The following is an 18,857-nucleotide window of genomic DNA, read 5'->3' on the forward strand; positions in this document are numbered from 1 at the left end:
TGCTTGCAAAGGTTGCACACATAAAGCCTTACTGTTTTTTTAAGAAATGATTAGTAGGTATTTGCAAAGTACTAAAAACTGCCACCAGGCTGCAATTTTCTCTTTCCTGAATTTAGAAAGATTTAAAGCCAGCTATGTAATACTGTATCTATAGGCCACTGAAGTGATTTCATGTACCACTTGTATTAAGAGGCCAACACTTTGGGCAGGACTTCTTTGTAAATATTTTACTGTTTAGCTCATGTTTTCCCTTGTGTTATGTGGGTCCACCACACTTTACTTAGCCTAATATAAGTTCCTTATATACCTGTAGTGAGAAGGAACTTTAAATAATATCTTTTATCATTTCTTTTCCTTGGGAACCAGACTTCTGAAATCATTCACATATTGATTTAATTATCAAGAAAAAAATTTCAGGTGCTGAGATTTGAACTTACCAAGGCATAAAAGGTAAAAAAAAAAAAAGGAAAGAAAAGAAAAAGCATGTTCATTCTTCTTTAATAATTCAAGATTTCAGTGATTTGAAACTCTTGCGGGGAAAAAAATCACCTGAGTAATAGAGCATGCATCATTTGAATGGATTAAAGTTCAAATCACTGCAAAGCAGCTTATTTTTCATCCATCACCATGGATACAAAAGGACAGCTCAAGTGCAGGCATGTGACATCACAAGCATGTCCAAACAGGCCAGGGAGGAGAGCTGCAGCAGAACCACAAAGGACGACGGGAGGAAAGCCCGAAGGGAGGGGAGGAAGAGGCAGAGGGAAAGGGTCATTGTTAAGATGATGAATCAGACGTTCAGTTGGGAGGATTAAATAGGAGGAGGCACGAGGCCAACTACAAAGCCTGGAGACCTATGTTGTTTACACTGACCTTTAAATACCTTCTTAGCCAGAAATAGAACCACGGGGAGACTGAGAGAAGGTATATCAGATCCTTTGCAACTCGATCGGCAGTTTCGATCGTTTCTTTTGTGTTCTCCTTATTTTATGTTGAGGCTTTAATTGTAACTAATGTTCTAAAGCTTTCACCTGCCTGGCTCACTCATTAAAACGCAATCCCCAAAGTTGCTGAAGTCTCCGAATAACAGCTTGAAAGACTCGATGTAAGCAGTACCCACGGGACAATAGAAAGTGGTAAATATTGAGACAAATTGCTGTTTTAGGTATTAAGTTCTTCTTCATGGGCAGACACAATTTTTACTACAGTGTAAGTATTTTTATCTGCTTAAAATTTCATTTCCCGTCAAGAGGCAGTGCGTGCATCTTATTCTCAGGTTGCTGCCTAACGTATAAAGACCTGGACTTGGAAACCCTGGGTTCAGAGGTGTGCTGGTCAAGGTTCAACAACCGGCTCTCTGGGGAAGGTCCTGATGTGTAGCATTTGCTGATTTCTGTGGTGTAAATGTTTTCACCATGGCTGATCTCTAGCTACCAATGTGATGTCAGCTGGTTTGCTGACTTTCTGAAGAGGTAACAGTTGGCTCTTGGGAGTTGGTACCAGTGGATTGTTTTCTGTGGCAGCTCTGACACCAACTTGCGGTGGGACTTTGGGTACCTCACTAGGCCTCAGATTCCTGATAGGATGAAGGGGCTGGAGCTGGGCTGAGACACTGGTTGTTAAAATTGTGTTGGTTTGCCCTGGACCCCAAAAGGTAAAGACCCCAGTCCTTGTCATACCTGAAAGATAAGTTAACAGTCAGGAGATGGTGCATTGTGTAGTGGAAGATTTTAACAGATTTACCTAGAAAAGGAAAAGCATGCCTCCAAGAACGGGAGGCGGGGCTGGTCCAAGGGAGGGAAAGCTGCAGTCTTTGTCCTTCCTTTTAAACCCTCGCTTAGAAGTGGTCTTTTGATTGATTGACAGCTTTTGTCCCTGGAATGCTTAGTAATGTTTGGCCCCTTTTGCACATGTCCTTACCCCTGGTGTACGCAGAAGAACCCATGAGGGGTGGCCTAAACCGAAATTTTAATTATAATGCAATGAACATTTGGTCATGTCTTGTTAAATCCTTTCTGCTACCGTGCAGTCGTGGTTGCTGGGTTCTAACTGGTGTCTTACTGGCACTCATTTAGAAGAAGTAAAGTCCCTTTATGCTGGAGGCGAGCATAACGCCACCTTCTGGACTGTGGTCCCTCTCCTCCACCTGTCTGCCCGGTGCCCCCACTTATCTAACTACCTAACAGCTTGAGAGAGAATTCTTGGGGGCCCGCTTCTGGGAGGGGGCGATCTGGGTTTAGGAGATCCTCACATGCACTTCACCTTTGCAGGGCTGACCTGAGTATATTTTAGATTTCTGGGTAAACTACTGTTTGAAGAGAAGCTTCTATTATTAAGAGAAAAAAAATTCAGAAAGCCGCTTGAATACTTGCTCTTAAAGCCCCGCTTCCATTTATAAAAATTGATGATTCCGTGAAATTAAAAATGTGAGTCAAACACCAATATACTGATGTCTGTGGATTGTACTGGACTTAAAATAGTAGTTTCTTTTCTTGTTGAATCTGAAACTAAACGCTGGTTGAAAGGGTCAGCTACACCTGAGTGGAATTGTATCCAAGAATCCTAGACTGTAAAATGAAAAGGATCTTAGAGATGATTTCCTCCAAGAGTTTACAGATACGCCGGAGGGATTCATCCAAGTCCCCTCAGAAGATGCTCTGTGTGTGTGTGTGTGTGTGTGTGTGTGTGTGTGTGTGTGTGTGTGTGTGTGTATGTGCATGCATATGCGCGCGTGTGTGTGCACGAACACGTGTGAATGCTGAATAGGTTGTGGGCCACTTGTGACCCTCCTCTCCTCACTGCCATTCCTCCTTCAACAGAGGAGCAAATCTTACGTTTTAAATACTGGCCTTCCATTTAGGATTTCACTTGAGGAAAGGATTCTCCTGTGTGTACGTGGGAAGAGGGAGGGCCAGGAAGGAAGTAAAGATAACTAATTAATGCCATTTGCTTTGTTTAATAAACCAGGAACCAAGCTGTAAAGAAGAAAAATGCCTTGTCCACTATCCCACAACCAGTAAGAGGCTTAGTGATATCTAGAATTCAGGTCTTTAGGTTTTCAGACCACTATTTCCCTTTTCAGAAGCTGGCTACCTCCTTACTGAATGCCTCTGGGTAAGTAATCTAACTCTGTACTCTCCAGCAGGGTAGCCACAACCCACTGCTGAGGGCCTGAACTGTGACTGGTCTGAACGGAGATGTGTTGTAACTGTAAACTACACACTAAGTGTTACAGTCTTAGTAGAAGAAAAATGTGAACTATCTCATTGATAATTTAAAAATACCAACTGCATGTTGAAAATGATACTACTTTAGATACAGTATGTTAAATAAAAATAAAAATTTCACTTTGAAAAACTTACTTTAATGTGACTACTCAACAGTTTAAGGTTAAACATGTGGCTCACATTATGTGCCTGTTAGACAAATCTGATTTAACCTCAAGGTCAGTTTCCCCATCTATTGAAGGTCAGTTTCCTTATCTATTGAAAGTGGAAAATATCTGCTGTGTCTGTTTCTCAGGGCTGTTTTAAAATCAGATGAGGTAGTCTTTGTGAAAGTACTATGCCAAATGCTACCCCAATATAAGGTCATACTCCCAGGGTGTTTTAAAATGCCTTGTTGGATTACCCATTGTATTAGTTGCTCCCTGGACCTCGGTAAGGGTTTTGTGGAGTTTCCTTTGTCATCATTTATATGTTTTTGGAGGGTGGGGCTGGGGGAGGTGAAGTAATAGTGTAGCCTACAGACATAATAATGAGCACATCCATTCAGTCTTCTCATTTATATTCTGTGTGTGCGCTGAGTATCAGCTCACTAACCTCAGTACTGAGCCATGTAGATTGTAGATGCTATTTGCATGCAGTGAGGATCTCAGCTGGAGCCATGGACCTCAGAATCCTGCTGGGAAAGAACTTTTCCAAGGGGAAGAAGTACAGCTCCCTTGATCAGGAGCTGTCTGAGAAGGTAGCCTCTGACTCTAGCACTCTGATCCCTCCCAGTCCAGCTTCCTACTGTGTTTGCATCATAAGGCAAGAGAAATGAAAGCACTGTTTCACTAAGTTATATAAAACATCTGGGCATAATAAGTATTTTAGTTCAGGTTGCTATAAAAAAAACAAAAAAAACAACACTGGACCATAGACTGGGTGGCTTAAACAAACAGGAATTTATTTCTTACAGTTCTGGAGGCTGAGAAGTCCAAGATCCAGATGCCAGTAGATCTGGTGTCTGGTGAGAACCCACTTCCTGGTTAGCAGATGGCTATCTCATTGAATTCTCACATGGCAGAGGGCAGAGAGCTAGCTTTATAGTTTCTTCTTATAAGGGCACTAATCCCATCTGTGAGGGCTCCACCTTCATGACCTAGTTACCTTCTAAAGGCCCCAATTCCTAATACTATCACATTGGGGATCAAATTTCAACATCAGTTTGGAGGGGGACACAAACCTCCAGTCTGTAACAGCAAGTAACACTTCACTGAGATGCATCTAACAGAGAGTAACACATAGGGAAGGGGGCATATCACCTTCACCTCCAAAACTTGGCTCTAGAACACTAGATCAGTCAGGATGCTCTTGGGAAAACAGAAACTGCACTAGATTTAAACGGAGGGTATTTAATACAGGGAATTGGTACATAGGTGTTGAAAGGCTGAAAGGTCACAATGGGAACACTGAGATAACCCAAATATTGTAACTGCAAAAAACAACTAACCTGTATGGTTAAGAGAACAAAAGAGTAGAAGTGGGGTCCCCAGGACCTAGGAACTCAGAGAAAAGGCCCCACAGGGCTGATATCTACACCCCTAGGAGAGAGCTCTAGGTACTTAGTCCTAGGAGCAGCAAAAGACAAGTTATACCAGAGCCAACTGCTGCTTCTGGAGTAACACTGATAGGAACAGGGACATGAAGAAGGAACTTCCCTGTCCTCAACACCCGCCTTCCAACCTTTCCCTAATGCCTCCTGCTGTCAGAACCTGACAATGAGCCAGCTTACAAGGGAGTCTGGGAAATGTAGTTTGCCGAGTCCTGGCTCTAGCATCACATAATAGAATACAGAAAGGCAGCCTAGGAACTGAGAAACAATAGGCATCTAATTGGCACTATTCCAGTTCAACTTTGGTACTGACATAAGTGGTGGTACTCAGTGAATCAGTGACAGCCACCAGTGGAAACTGGGGGGTTCTGCAGAGAAATGGGATAGGGCATGTGGCCCTGTTGCCTTTCCTAAGAAGGATGACCAGTGAAGGTAGATGTGTTTGTAAGTATGAGACATTCTCTGGAAAGTCCCAGAAATTACTGGTGGGGAAGTCTTTTGACAGTGGAGTACCATAAATCAAAAGGGGTCAAAAGACAGCAAAATTTGATTGATTCTTATTTGTAGCGACAGACTGGGGAACTTAAAATTACATATGCTTTTCTTCTTCTTCTTCTTCTCCTTTTTCTTCTGTTTTCTTTTTTCTTTCTTTCTTTTTTTTTTTTTTTTTTTGGTGGGGGGAGGTAATTAGGTTTATTTATTTATTACTCCTAGAGGAGGTACTGGGTATTGAACCCAGGACCTCATGCACGCTAAGCATGCACTCTTGAGCTGTACCCTCCCCCATTACATGTGCTTTTCTTAAAAGAATTTAAAAAACACCAGACCATATGAACCTATTTGAATAAAATTATCATCATCACTTTTGGGGACAGCTATTGGTTTTGTCTGGTATTCTTTCTTCTAGTAAAAGCATTCCAGTTTTCCTTTGGAGGAAAGGAGAACCTCTCTCAGCTCCTCTAGGTTAACATGAAAACTCAGATAACGTGATTATACCCTTTCCACCTCCCCCATCTCAGGGAACCACTTGGCTACAGTAATTAGTTTATAGTCAAGTATGGGCAGAGTTAATACCAGGATTTCTGCTGGACCAGTCAGGAAAGAGGTGGCCTTTTCCCCATGGGGTTGTTACGTGAATAGAAAGTAAGTGTGGAGCTTTGGTGGTCAAACCTGGCAGGGAAAGCCGGCCTGGTATAAAACCAACACATAGGAAACTATGTGCAAGAGATAAAGAGAAAACCAAATTTTAATAACATTGAGCACTTGTATCCAACCATATTTGGAGCCAGGCCTACTTCCAGACTTTTCTATTATATAGCTCAATTTATTCCTCTTTGTCTTTTACTAAGCCATTTTTTTAAATTGAGATAAAGTTCACATACAGTGAAAAATACCTATCTTACGTATAAATTTTGACAAGTTTTGATAAGGGAAACACTTTTAACTACTGCTCAGTCACAATACAGTATATTCACATCACTCTAAAATTCTCTCTCATTCCTTTCTGGTCCATTCCTATCCCTACGCCCGTGGTCGACTGTTCTGATTTTCACCAGAACTTCACCTGTTTTTGCACTGATTTTTAATGAAAATATACATGATATATTCTTTTATATGATTTATTTTGCTCAACATCATGTCTGAAATTCATCCATGCTGATCAGTAGTTAATTCTATTGATGGCCAGCATTACATTGTAAGGATATACTATATTTAAAAATTTTACTCTCATGTTGATGGATATTTGTGTTGTTTCTTGTTTTGCCTGATATGAATAAGCCTGCTATAAACACTATTCAGTATTTTTTGCATACATGCTTTTGTAACTCCTGTGTAAATACCTTGTAGTGACATTACTAGGTCATATTAGAAATGTATGTTTAATTTCATAAGAAATGCCATCTGCATTTTCACCTGGATGTCCCACAGATATCTCATAGTCTCCAAGCCACTTATGACTGTCCTTTATCTCACACTTGCCCTTGTGTACTCACTGTCTTTGGTGAAGGGTACCAGGGGTCTTTTCCAGGAACTTGGGGTCTTTTCCAGGAACTTGGGGTCAACCTAGGATTCTTCTTCCCCAGTCACCCTCCCACAGTCAGTCACCCAGACTTGTAACACAGGTTGTACATATCCATTTTCTTTCTCTCCTCACTACAGCTGCATTATAACAAAGTACAGTCATTTTCATTTTTTTTTATTTTGAGCCATAGTAATAGAATATGTAATAGAATATTTACAGGTATATAAAATAGAATAGTAATAGAATATTTACAGGTATATAAAAATAACTGAAACAAGTTTTATAGAATGATACTTATCCTTCCTGTACACAATATATTTTCTTAGTTTCTGTTCTCTATATCCATTAAAAAATGTGGTTATAAACCATAAATTGATTTGATGATTCATTAATGAGTTACAATCACAGTCTGAAAAACAGATGGTTGAAAACCCAGGTCCTGGAGTCAGAGAGACAAGGGTTTAAACCTCTACTCTGTTTCTTAACTCTAACCTTGGGCAAGGTCCTTAGCCTCTTTTAGTCCCAGACTTCACTTGTAACAAAGAAAATAGCAAAAATAATACTACATCAGAGTCATAGTAAGGATTAAAATGGTTTGTAGCAAGGGTTAAAGTGAATGTGTAAAACTATAAGCTCAGGGCCAGGAATAGAAGATGCTCAATTGATGTCAGTTGATTCAGGCCTTCCTCATTTCTTGCCTTTGTTATCAGCCCTTTTCTGAAGTTTTAAAGTCTCACCCTGCGTGGTGCAACCCTGTGGGATAATCTTTCTTTTTATAGTCTCACCCTGCGTGGTGCAACCCTGTGGGATAATCTTTCTAAAGTGTAGATGAAATCGTATCAGTCCTCTGTTCAAAAATTCATTAGTCATTACCTATGGCTTTTGGGATTAAATATAAGCCTACAGAAGTGTTTGAACATCTAGCTTCCTCTCCAGCCATACGCTGGAGAGAGACAGAGGACCACTCCCTCTTCCAGGGCACGCTCCCCCTTTCCCCATCATGGTTTACTAAAGAATTTGCCCTGCCTCTCTAATGCCTCGGTATATACTGATTTGTTTCTACTTTGTGTATCTTCCCACTTCTGGTTAGCTTTATGTAACGTAAGCTTTAATTCAAGAGTGATTTCCCCTGGGAAGCATATCTGGGCCACCAGGCTGAGTTAAGAGTCACTTCTCCAAGTCCCCTTAGCACCATAGGCATACCTTTATAACTGCCCTTACTCCACAGGACCTGTAATCAGAGAAACTTACCTTTCTTGTTCATTAGATAGCAGGCAGCTGGAAGACAAGGACTTCATTTTTCATCTCTGAATTCTCCAGGTACTTAATATGTATTTAATGAATGAATGAAGGTTTCTAATGTAGACATTTTCCATGGCGACTCTACTATGCCATTTTTTTGTTTTCATTTGGAGAAGTAGGTGGCTGTTTTATTATACTGGAACTCCAAAGTAGTAAAAACACTTTTTTTTCCTTACCTAGCATATTTATTGTGAATTAAAAATACAGTCACTGATTTTAACAGAATCACCTATGGATTATTCTCAGTTGAGAACAGGCAATTATCTACTAGGAAAATTGTATTAACACTCTCCCTTTCAAATCTAACAACATGAATACAAATAGAATTACAGCTTCTTTTGATGCTAGTCCTGTTGCTTTGGAGACAGCATTTGATCTGTGGGTCAATTTACTTAAAGATGTCATTGTGGAGTAACAAAATACTGAAAACATGTATTAAAAACTAGCTTAAACTAACTTTTGGTTTTGTTCTTTTTACGCAAAACAAAAGCAAAAGCCCCCTCTCCCCCATTCAAATAAACTCCATGGAAATGAGAAACTATCAATGATTTATTCACCAATTATGAAAGAAAAATAGTAGTAAACATCTCAACAGTTTTCTTTCTCCACTAACAAAATAATTGTAAATTTCATCAAGTGTTCAAAAAAGATTTATCCTTTCACTAAAAAAAGGCAATAATCAAAGGATATCAGCTTTCTGTACTGCAAAGGCAAATAACAACAATAATTATAGTAAATTTGTTTTTATAAGAGCAGATCACTTTGTCTCCAATTCCGCTGTTCTTCACACCCAACTTAAGTTTTCCTAAGCCATTCAATTTCCTTTAAACACCTGATGTATTAGATATTATTTAAAAGTTGATTTTATCTGCTAACAATCTACTACTTACCTGGACTTTATTAATAAATTTTAAAATTTCTAGCAATATACATTTTAGAATTTTTGAATTTTGTATTACTTATCACATACCTAGGTAAAATACATAAAACTGTGGCAGGGTTTTTTTGGTTTTTTGTTTAAGAATGGTATTAAATGGACAACTGAACTTTAGCTAAGAATAATTATATGTAGGTGTGCTTTCCAAGTTGTAATTATTTCTAGTATAGCCCTTTTAAATTATAGTTATTGTAATTTTTGGACTGTCTACAGTTGGAAATTCTACTTATTATTCTGCCTGTTAAATTTATGAAACTTCTAACAAATTGTTCAAACTCTTTCACTTCCCTATATGGAAAATGGGAATAGTTCTATTGGTAAGCATTTCTAGGAAGATTTTAATTAATATCATCTGTATCATTGCCACAGCATTAAACAAGGAAAACTCCTGCAAAAAATTAATATTCCGTTAAATCTGGAGATATTGAAATATCAATATAAGTCCAAGAATATTAAAAATAAAAAACTCCAAAGTCCTTAATGATTATTAGCATAATTTTTTTCATAAATACAATCTTTAAAAACAATACGAAGCCTGGTTCCTGTTGACTATAATTTCAACTGGCAGAAATTTTAAAATGTAGTTTTGTTGGCTGTGTTCCCTTTTATTTCTGAAAAACAAAATTCTACATAGTATATAATGAAATGAAATGGCAAATGGTATAGACTTAGAAAATTCCAGTCCCATCAATATGATTATATCAAAACCATGTAAAATCACATAAAAACATTTGAAATTATCTCATTTGGGATAACATTTTAAAAAATTAGTTCAATAAACTGATTTTTTAACTTTCGTAGGTTTATAAATTCTTTCGGTCTTTTTTCAAGGTCAAATAAATTGATAATCACTGTTATTCTGAATATGATAGAGTGAATAAAACTGCACATTGTAAAGATTTTGAAAATGTGTTACACACAATAAGACAATTCTTTTTGAGACTCCTGAACTTTTAAATACATTCTTGCTTTCCAGCAGCGCTACTAACCTATAGATGAAACACATTAAAGGCATTAAATCTGAAACCTGGAATTTAGCCCACCTACCTTGAATCTTGGCCCTAACACTTACTACCTTAGTATCTAGTGGTATATCCTTTAACCTCTCAGAATCTGTTTCCTCAGGTAGAACGCTGAATAACAATACCTGTCTAGAATCTGAATGAAGATAGAATTATATTACACTGCCTCTCACACTGTGAGGGCTGAATAAATATTGCTTTATTCTCAGCTGTCCTTGAGTGCTAGCAAACCCCAGCTGACTCTTCGGGGAGAGACACCGGTTTTTTGTTTTGCTTTGTTTTCTTTAGCTAATTACAGCATATTTTTTGACTGCTTATAGCAGCTCTCCTCAAAAGTAATTCACCCATGCGTTTATTAATCTACTTAGTATTAATTTTAACGAAATAATAACCAGTGAGCTATTTTAACAAAGAGTATTAGCTGATTTAAACAAATTAAAGTTATTTCAGTGCAGTTTTTGGTATTACTCATCTTAATTTTTCACTAAGATGATTGCTATCTTCTACTGATTATAGCTCATGCAGAAAAATTACATTTAATTATGGTGTTGTTTAGGTGGGTTAATCTTTAGCTTGAAGTAAAATATATTGATAGGATAAAATGAAAGTTTTGAAACAGTGCAAAATTGAAAACAAGGTCAAGCAAGAAACGGAATTACCATAATTCATGGGCCGAAATTGATTAGAACGCCTTTGTTTCAAGAATTAGATTCTCTGCGGAATGAAGGTGCTAGAGAAACTAACAATGGCGACAATAGCGGAGTACGGTGTTAAACCATCTTGATAATCAGACGGCTCAGAAAGGCTTAAAAGAACCTTCATCGAAGAAAGGATTTTCTTTTTACCTTCCCTGTCTTTCATAATTAATGCCGTTTAATACACTGTCCATGTTTTTTACAGGGGGAAAATATGCCATACAGTAGCTCTCAATAGGTTACTGACATGCGCCACAGACGTTTCCTTTCCAAAAAAAAAAAAAAAAAAAGTGCAAATGTTTCAAATGTCATTCCACTTCAAACCCGTTCCAAAACCTAACAATCAGTTTCAAGCCAAACTCAGGGCGCTTTCGGCATTCACGAAAGCCAGAACCTCAAGACAGGAGCATCCTGCCTAACTCCACATCTTCCTGAAAATCAGCAATTTCAGTGTTAAGACAAAGACGCGATTAGAGGATTCCAGACAGTTTTCAACGTTTTCATTTACGCAGTCTCTATTTCTACAATTCATGAACCCCCTTTCCCATCTGTCTGTGCCCGTCTCTTCCCATCATCCAGAGCCCTGGATGCTCTGCGGTCGCCCCTGGCTCCGCGGAGCCTGAAGGGCTGGGGGCTCTTCTCCGAGCTTCCGAGCTCTCGCTCGCAGCTACAGCCAGAGCGCTCAACCAATGGCCGCCTTCTCTCGTACTCATCGTTCCGCCTTCCAGTTCCACTGAAACCAATAGAAAGAGCCCTCTGGCGACAGAGGCCAATGGGAGGTCGGGGCGGGCATATCATTGGCTGCGGGCGTTCCACAGTGCAGTCTGGGCCTCCGCCTCCGTTACCCTGGAGCCGAGGTCGCCGCGCCGCCGCCACCCAGGAGCTGTCGTCTCCGCCCCTATCCTAGCCGAGTATTCAAACTTCCCGCACCCCTGCCACCTCAGCGCCCGCCCCGCAGCCCCCGTAGCCCGCGCAGGAGTCAGGCACTCACTCTTCGGCGTCCGGACGCCGAGGCACCGCGGAGAGGAGGAAGGCAAGGAGGCGGGCGCCGCGTCGGCCCTGAGGAGGGGCCGGAGCGGGTTGGAGGTGGGCTTTGGGGTGGGCGTGGAGGCAGCAGGGAGTTAGGTGTGCGAGGTGGGACTGTGACTCGGGCGTGGGGGAGCTGGCGAGGTGGCGTTCGTGGACGGGGAGTAGCGAGTGGAGTTGTTAAAGGATTAGGGATGGTGGAGGATCTGGGGACGCGGGGAGAAGAAAGTCCTAGGAAAATAAGTCGAGAGAGGCCCCGGGAGGGAGGGGAGGTCTACCGAAAGGTAGGGGATTGGGAGGTTAGGCAGAGAAAGAGTTGGGGAAGGGCTGATTTTGGGGATCAGGAAGAGAAGGCAGGGAGCGCATTTCAGGAGGATCTAGAGAATGGGTTAGGAGTTAGAAAATCCTAGAGGCCTGTAGGCACTGAAGATGGGGAAGGAGGCCGTGAGGCTTTGGGTAGATCTGGGATTATAAATAATAGGAAATGAAGGCTGTGATTAGAGTGGAAAGGCGCATTGGTTGGTGCAGGCTATGAAATTTTTTACACATCCTTCAGAGATGGGATGAGAGGAAGAAAGAGTTGACAAAAAAATGTGCCTTCTTGGCATAGATGGATTGGAGTGGCTGCTCAGATACTCGGTGTTTTACGTTGGCAGGACCAAGGGACAGCGTCTCAGTGGTGAAGAGCATGGGTCCAGCTCACCTGAGCTTAAACCCTTCTCATTCACTTTGTGGCCTTGGACAAATTACAGACATCAATTAGTAACAAATTACTGGCTAGGTACAAGCATCAACACCCCCCCCCCTGTCCATTTCGGAATGGAAATAGTAGATACTGTCCTGAGTATTAATTTTATTGAGATGTTTGCATCTATACTTACATAAATGAGGAAAAAAATGAATGGTTTTGTTAAAGTGAATTTGTTACTGGCATTTGGTTTGTGTGAGCAGTGGGCTGCATTGACTGGTGATTTTCTTAATCTTTCAGTCGTGGAGCCTTCTCTGAAAGTCTGAAGAAAGTTTTGGCTCCTCTCTCTCCCAACGCACACTTGGCACATCCTTGTGTATGACGTTCCTTTACCTTCAGATTGGGAACCTGGACTAGGTATCTCTTTGGGATCAAGACTCATCATTCAGATGATTTGTTGTTGTTGTTGTTGAGGGAGCTACATACATTTTGGAAAACAGTAAAACTGAAAAAAGGAGACAATTTTGGAAATTCTATAACTTCTCTTTTCTTTCTCTCTGTCTTTAGCCTGGTTGTTACTTTAATCTGTTTTTTCCAGTTGTGTAGTTCTACATTTGAATTTTATACTACTATTCTAAATATTTCACTTTAGGATTTTGCTGCATGTTGAGTTGTACGTTTATCCAAAAACATAATAGGAAATTGTTTTGATTCTGTTAAGTTGACAGTGTCATGTCAGATATCAAAAAGTAATTGTGACTTTTTTGGAAAAGGGATTTTTCTTCTTTTGTTAGAGTCACATATCTTTTGTTAAACAGTTATGGAACCGTAATTCTGTAAGACACAGTAGAGGTCTGTTACAATAAAGATGCTAATCTCTCTCCTGGTTCTTCTCCTGCCTGTCGTTCTCCATCTCCTTAATGGAATTCTCCTCCTCTGTCCACCATTTAATTATTGTGTTTCCTCATAATTCAGTCTTCCGTCTTCTCTTCATTCTGTATTCTTTTCTTGGCTGAGTTCATCTTCAGGCTTTTGGTAGTCTTGGCTTCCACCATCTGTATTTTATTAATGTAGTCTCAATATTTTATCTCCATCCTGGAACTCTTGAGTTAGCTACAAATTTATATAGCTGATTTTTGGTATTTCTGCATAGATTTCACATACACATCCTATACTTAGTGTGTCTGATAGCAAATTCATCACATTTCCCCACCCAAACCTGTCCTGTTGAATGGTACCATATTCACCCAATTTTTCAAGCCCAAAACTTTGTTATTTATTTAGGTTCTTCTTTCATCTCATACTCTACATATCATCAGCCACCAAGTCCAGTTTATTTTCCTCGCTAAACATGTCTGAATCCATTCTACACTTTCTATGTCTAGTTTCCGAACCTTAATTCAAACTGCTGTCATTTGTCACCTGATTTCAAGACCAGGTGGTCTTCTTCCTTCAGCCTTATTGCTCTCCAATTCTTGGGTTAGAGATGGATTTTTGTAAATGTCACATCTGTTCATTTAAAATCTATTGAAGATGCTTTGTTTATTTTCAACCAACTTCTTAGTATGGCATAAAAATCCTTCCTGTAATGATCTCTTCCACTTAATCCTGCTTCACTTATTTTTACTTTATCACTGCCCCTAGCCAGTGCAGTCATTCTAAACCCGCATTGTCCAATAGAAATACAATGTGAACAAGGTAAATAATTTAACGTTTTTTTCAGGTGCCATGTATGAAAATACACACAGGTGAAATTAATTTTAGTAATATGTTTTATTTAACCCAATATATTCAAAATACTATTTCAACACATAATGAATATTAAAAAGATTATTAAAGAGATAATTTATGTTCTTCTTTATGTAGTAAGTTTTCAAAATCCCAGGTGTATTTTACACTTACAGTATATCTCAGTTCGGACTAACTACCTTTCAGTGCTCAGTTGTCACTATATTGGACGACACAATTGTAAACTATTTGCAGTGTATCTCATGCCTTTCACTTTTGCTCACATTGTTTCTTCTTACTGAAAAAGGATCTTCTCTCACCAGCTGCCTTCTTCCGTTAACCTTATCTGTCATCTCACCCCAGCAAAACAAGTGCACAACCCAAATCATGCTAACCTCCACTGCTACCTAAAGACTCAATTTTAGGTATTCTCATCTCTGGAAATCTGCCCAAACTGCCTCTTGTCCTCTCATCTTAGTTTTCAGTTTACTCAGCCTCCTTTACTTCCCTTTATCATTAGTATTTAATACTCTTGCATTCTCTTTCCTTTCTAGGCTGGGAGTTTCTTAATGGTAGGACATAAGTTGTGTCTCATTTTTGTATCTCCAGCTCCATTCAAAGTTCAAAGCCTGACACTTAGTAGGTGTTCAGTAAATGCCTTATGAATGAATGAATAGATATTCTGTGATGTTTTAATCTGACTGAAGTTTGGGAATACATACTGTAGTTAAGATACCTTAATTTGACCCATTGTTTCAACATGTTATTTAAAAGGAGTTGATTATACCTTAAATTTTAAGTCTAGCGTTTACTGTGATCTGATCTAGAGTCTAGGAAACCATACTTAAAATCTAAACGAGCTTGATTTTTAAGCAAAAGGAGGTGTTGTGTAAATAAATGTAGGATAAGGAAACACTTAGAAATACCCTGGAACGTAGAAGTAGAGGAGTGGAAACACTTAACTTGGTTTTATTTGTTTCTAATCACTTTTTCCCCCTCCTTTATAGGAGTCACAGTTTTAGTGCAGTAGTATTGTTTTTACCTTTACCTCATCTTCAGTTATTATTTGGGGAGGGGATAGAGGAGAGAGATCTTATTTATATCATTCTCTCTTAGTTTATTTTTATTTTACTCATCTAGTTGCCTGTTGTGTGAGCTCTTTTGCTGGCAGCAGAGGTAGCCAGGTAACAATGTTTTATACAGAGAAGCTGAACACAGGGAAATGACAAGAAATTAATGGTTCATTGAGTTTTACGGTTTTATACAGTTGTTCTTTTTTTTGTCTTAAAACTAAGAACTTTTCTTAAAGTCACATGAATCAGATGATGATTATGATATTCTATATACATGGAGTCTATAGCTTAGATTTACTTTCTGATTCATTTGAAACTAGATATAAAGGAGGCAGTTCTGGTACAGCAGGAGCTTATGGAACTTCTTTCTGGCATATTATGTGTGATGTGTACTACTTGAGACTTTTAAAATAAAAGTCGATTTTTGGGAAATGACAAGTACTGGTTTGATAGCTTTCTAGTATTGCCATAATAGAACTCTTGGCCATTTTTAGAAGATAAGCAATTCTTAGAAATTGAACTTGGACAAGACTGATAGGTTTTCTTTTTTGTTCTTATCTAGTTACTCCCGTACAAATAAGGGAAACAGATGAACAACTGTTAAGTGATTCATTCTCTGTCACAAAGAATTAAATTAGCTGGAGAACTATACATGGAATATAAATCTTCAGTGCTCTATCTGTTGATCTAGATAACTTTTTTCTTTTAAGAGAAAAAAATGATTTTATTCACATAATAATATTGTGACCAGTTTATGTTAGTCTAATAGAAATTATTGTTGTAACTGCAGGTAAAATTAATTTTGTCTGAAGCCCTATTAGGTCTTCTCTGTTATTTAAAATTAACCCAGTAAGAATATTCCTACTTTATGATGGTAATAGCTCTGAGCAAAACTTTGATTTGCTCATTTTTCTCCCTTCTTAGGTATTTTAGAGATTTAAGTAAGTTTTATGCAATTATTTGAAAGAGGAAAGATTTAATATTTCCTTTAAAACAGAAAGGCACATTTTATAGAAGGAAACTATTAATATTCTGTTTGGTATAGCATTGTAGAAAAATCATTCATTTCACAAAAAAATTAATGAATGGTGTTGTGGTTACTGTGGTGAGCTAGAGAGATACAATTTCTGTTCTCATGGGTCTTATGTTTAATAGGAGAGGAAGATAGTAAATGTAAGGTGATTCCCAATAGGAGCAAAGTCTATGAAGAAAATAAAACAGAGTAGTAAGATAGAGTGACTGGGCTCCCTTTAATAGAATTGCCACGGGAGCAGTCTATGAGATGGTGACATTTGTGGTGAGAACAGGATGAAGAGAAGGAGCCACCTTTGTAAGGTTCTAAGGGAAGGGCCTTCTCTAGGTACAGCAGGTACAAAGTCTGTGAGTTGGCAACAAGTTTGTCATGCAGGAGGCACAAAAGAAGGCCAGTGTGTCTGAAAAAGCAGGTGAAGGGAAGCATGGCATGACATGAGAATGGAGAGATAGGCAGAAGGGCTAGGAGTTTGCAGGTCTGGTTAAGGAATCTGATGACTAAGAAGCCATTGAAGGGTATTAAGCAGGAGAGTAATGCTGTCTGATCTCTGTGTCAAATAGCTCTTTCTAACTGGGGAAACAAGAATGAAAGGATATCACTTAGGCTATTGCAGAAGTTCTAGTGAGAAAAGATGGTGGCTTGGACCAGGGGACTAGCAGTGGGGATGGTAAGAAATCATCAAATTTGGAATGTATGTTGGAGATAAAACTACCTGGTTTTATAGATGGTTTGGATGTGGGATGTGAGGTTAAGAAGGGATCCTAGATAATCTGCATATTTGCAACGTGGATAATTTAGTAGATGGAAGTGCCATTTAAAAGATAAAAAAAACAGGAAAGAGTGGGAGTAGAAAGGGGACAGATCATGATTTTGGTTTTGGACATGTAAGGTTGAAATGATTAAATTTAGATACCCAGGTGGAGTTGTCAAATAGGAAGGTGGATATATGAATCCGGAAGGCAGGGTAAATGAAGCCTGGATGAGATGCCTAAGGAGAGAGTGTAGATAAAGAAGAGAAGACCAAATATGTGGTGCCTTGTGTATTCCAAGATTAGAGATCAGGAAGAGGAGGCAGATTCCACAGAGGAGATGGAGAAGAGACAGCCAGTAAGGCAGTGAGAAAATCAGGAAAGCAGATGGCTATGGAAGTTAAGTAAGAAAAGAAGGTGTTGTAGGAAGGAGGGAATGGTTAGTCTTGTCAGATGTTGCTGTGAGGTCAAGGATGAAATAGAGTGGAAAATTAGTTATTGGATTTTGCCAGGATGAATGTCATTGTCTATTTTGACAATTCTGTTTCAGGGCAGTGGTGGGGATGAAAACCTGACTAATGTGGACTGAGAAAAACATTGTTGGAAAGGAAGTAGAGATAATGTTCTAGATTATAGACTACTCTTCAAAAAGTGTATTGGAAAATTGGAGTGGAGGAGTTGGGTTGTAGATGCAATTGGACATGGAGTCAAGCAACAGCTTTATTAGAGCCTCTATGTTGATAGGAATGATCCTGTAGGGAGGGCACAGTCCTTGAGATGGAGAGAAGGTATGGGAAAGAAGACAGTGAAAGGCTTAGCTCTAAAGAGGAGCAGAGCTGCTTCTTCAGTTTTAGCAGAGTGAGCGCAGCAGTATGGGATAGTTGCAGAAGGAGGTGGCATTCAAGATGACGCAGTTCCCATCTGATTGTCGACACTGAAATATTGAATAGGTCCCTCAACTAAGTCAGAAAACTTGTCCATTTCAAGTTTTATTAACTTAGTCCTATGACCTTAGATAAATTGTGATCTTGGATAAGTCACTTTTGTTTTTCTGGGTCTTGATTTCTTTAAACTATGTGAAGAAAGGAGTGATTCACAAGGGTTTGTTTTTTTTTTTTCCAGTGTTAAGCTGTTACGTAATCTTATTAAGCTATAGTACTTCATTTGTTTTTGTTTGTAGTTTGTAAAAAAAAAAATTATTAGTTACTGTTCTAATAGTTGCCATACCTCATTTTTATTTCTTCCTCTCATCTTTTGGTCTGATATTTTGTGTGTTTTCTTTTTTTCTTTAACTTGTTAACTTTGGTTTTCCTGTTTGCCTGGCAGCACTGTCAGCCAGGCAACGGTGTTTCTACAAGGACTAAGGGGTAATTTTATAAAAGAAAACTTTCCCAAGTGTCTACATTTCCATTCTCTAGGAAAGCTCAGATCTTTGGGTTGCTACATTTTCTAAGGAAGGCTTGTTTGTTGTCATGAAGAATCGTAACACAATATGGAATATGTAGGTTAGGAATACCCATCTTACTTCAGAATAGATCCTAAATAGTCAGAAGTCTGGCAAAGGTAAGAAAATGTTCTCTAGTGTTACTGAGGCCATTCTTGAATTTGTTATCACTCTTAAAGTGTTCTTATGTAATTAGCATGTTATATTTTTAGGGAATATATAAAGGATGCATACATAATTTATTTTGACTGTTTTCCTTAATCATCTTGCTTTGATGGAAGAGCCAGACTGTGCCCTAAAAGAACTCATAGTGTATTCG

The 18,857-nt window shown here is 38.9% G+C and overlaps 1 protein-coding gene across 3 annotated transcripts in view; it reads left to right on the top strand.

Moving 5' to 3' along the window:
- Positions 1 to 11,603: 11,603 nt before the first annotated feature.
- LCA5 (lebercilin LCA5) overlaps positions 11,604 to 18,857 on the top strand; it is a 42,298-nt gene continuing 35,044 nt past the window's right edge. The window contains exons 1-2 of one of the 3 annotated variants that reach the window (XM_074368707.1): positions 11,604 to 11,883; positions 12,812 to 12,928. The gene's annotated coding sequence lies outside the window, so the exon portion shown is untranslated. The remainder of the gene's footprint in view (positions 11,884 to 12,811; positions 12,929 to 18,857) is intronic. The other 2 variants (XM_010972842.3, XM_074368706.1) reach the window with 2 other exon arrangements.

This window comes from Camelus bactrianus, chromosome 8, assembly GCF_048773025.1.
Source record: "Camelus bactrianus isolate YW-2024 breed Bactrian camel chromosome 8, ASM4877302v1, whole genome shotgun sequence".
NCBI lineage: Eukaryota > Metazoa > Chordata > Mammalia > Artiodactyla > Camelidae > Camelus > Camelus bactrianus.